This window comes from Musa acuminata, unplaced genomic scaffold (genome assembly GCF_036884655.1).
Source record: "Musa acuminata AAA Group cultivar baxijiao unplaced genomic scaffold, Cavendish_Baxijiao_AAA HiC_scaffold_111, whole genome shotgun sequence".
Lineage (NCBI taxonomy): Eukaryota > Viridiplantae > Streptophyta > Magnoliopsida > Zingiberales > Musaceae > Musa > Musa acuminata.
In genome coordinates, this window is record NW_027020390.1 from 10,001 (window position 1) to 12,500 (window position 2,500).

The following is a 2,500-nucleotide window of genomic DNA, read 5'->3' on the forward strand; positions in this document are numbered from 1 at the left end:
GGCTGACATTTTGCTCCGCTCACGACGGTCGCCGCGGCACACAAGAACAGCCCAAAAACAGGCCAAAACAGCCCAAAAACGGGCCAAAACTGGCCATTTTTGGCTGCGCGAGCGAGCAGCGAGCGGCGGACAGCGAGCGAAGCGAGAGGCAGCACCGTCCCTGCTATACGAAAGCCCCATCCAGCCCTGTGCCACCCGGGGGGTTCCAGGGTGCTGAGATGGCTGACGTTTTGCTCCGCTCACGACGGTCGCCGCGGCACGCAAGAACAGGCCAAAAACTGGCCAAAACAGCCCAAAAACGGGCCAAAACTGGCCATTTTTTGCTGCGCGAGCGAGCGGAGAGCGGCGAACAGCGAGCGAAGCGCGAGGCAGCACCGTCCCTGCTATACGAAAGCCCCATCCAGCCCTGTGCCACCCGGGGGGTTCCAGGGTGCTGAGATGGCTGACATTTTGCTCCGCTCACGACGGTCACCGCGCCACACAAGAACAGCCCAAAAACAGGCCAAAACAGCCCAAAAACGGGCCAAAACTGGCCATTTTTGGCTGCGCGAGCGAGCGGCGAGCGGCGAACAGCGAGCGAAGCGAGAGGCAGCACCGTCCCTGCTATACGAAAGCCCCATCCAGCCCTGTGCCACCCGGGGGGTTCCAGGGTGCTGAGATGGCTGACGTTTTGCTCCGCTCACGACGGTCACCGCACCACGCAAGAACAGGCCAAAAACTGGCCAAAACAGCCCAAAAACGGGCCAAAACTGGCCATTTTTGGCTGCGCGAGCGAGCGGCGAGCGGCGAACAGCGAGCGAAGCGAGAGGCAGCACCGTCCCTGCTATACGAAAGCCCCATCCAGCCCTGTGCCACCCGGGGGGTTCCAGGGTGCTGAGATGGCTGACGTTTTGCTCCGCTCTCGACGGTCACCGCGCAATGCAAGAACAGGCCAAAAACTGGCCAAAACGGCCCAAAAACGGGCCAAAACTGGCCATTTTTGGCTGCGCGAGCGGCGAGCGGCGGACAGCGAGCGAAGCGAGAGGCAGCACCGTCCCTGCTATACGAAAGCCCCATCCAGCCCTGTGCCACCCGGGGGGTTCCAGGGTGCTGAGATGGCTGACGTTTTGCTCCGCTCTCGACGGTCACCGCGCAATGCAAGAACAGGCCAAAAACTGGCCAAAACGGCCCAAAAACGGGCCAAAACTGGCCATTTTTGGCTGCGCGAGCGAGCGGCGAGCGGCGGACAGCGAGCGAAGCGAGAGGCAGCACCGTCCCTGCTATACGAAAGCCCCATCCAGCCCTGTGCCACCCGGGGGGTTCCAGGGTGCTGAGATGGCTGACGTTTTGCTCCGCTCTCGACGGTCACCGCGCAATGCAAGAACAGGCCAAAAACTGGCCAAAACGGCCCAAAAACGGGCCAAAACTGGCCATTTTTGGCTGCACGAGCGAGCGGCGAGCGGCGGACAGCGAGCGAAGCGAGAGGCAGCACCGTCCCTGCTATACGAAAGCCCCATCCAGCCCTGTGCCACCCGGGGGGTTCCAGGGTGCTGAGATGGCTGACGTTTTGCTCCGCTCTCGACGGTCACCGCGCAATGCAAGAACAGGCCAAAAACTGGCCAAAACGGCCCAAAAACGGGCCAAAACTGGCCATTTTTGGCTGCACGAGCGAGCGGCGAGCGGCGGACAGCGAGCGAAGCGAGAGGCAGCACCGTCCCTGCTATACGAAAGCCCCATCCAGCCCTGTGCCACCCGGGGGGTTCCAGGGTGCTGAGATGGCTGACGTTTTGCTCCGCTCTCGACGGTCACCGCGCAATGCAAGAACAGGCCAAAAACTGGCCAAAACGGCCCAAAAACGGGCCAAAACTGGCCATTTTTGGCTGCACGAGCGAGCGGCGAGCGGCGGACAGCGAGCGAAGCGAGAGGCAGCACCGTCCCTGCTATACGAAAGCCCCATCCAGCCCTGTGCCACCCGGGGGGTTCCAGGGTGCTGAGATGGCTGACGTTTTGCTCCGCTCTCGACGGTCACCGCGCAATGCAAGAACAGGCCAAAAACTGGCCAAAACGGCCCAAAAACGGGCCAAAACTGGCCATTTTTGGCTGCACGAGCGAGCGGCGAGCGGCGGACAGCGAGCGAAGCGAGAGGCAGCACCGTCCCTGCTATACGAAAGCCCCATCCAGCCCTGTGCCACCCGGGGGGTTCCAGGGTGCTGAGATGGCTGACGTTTTGCTCCGCTCTCGACGGTCACCGCGCAATGCAAGAACAGGCCAAAAACTGGCCAAAACGGCCCAAAAACGGGCCAAAACTGGCCATTTTTGGCTGCGCGAGCGAGCGGCGAGCGGCGGACAGCGAGCGAAGCGAGAGGCAGCACCGTCCCTGCTATATACGAAAGCCCCATCCAGCCCTGTGCCACCCGGGGGGTTCCAGGGTGCTGAGATGGCTGACGTTTTGCTCCGCTCACGACGGTCACCGCACCACGCAAGAACGGACCATAAACAGGCCAAAACAGCCCAAAAACGG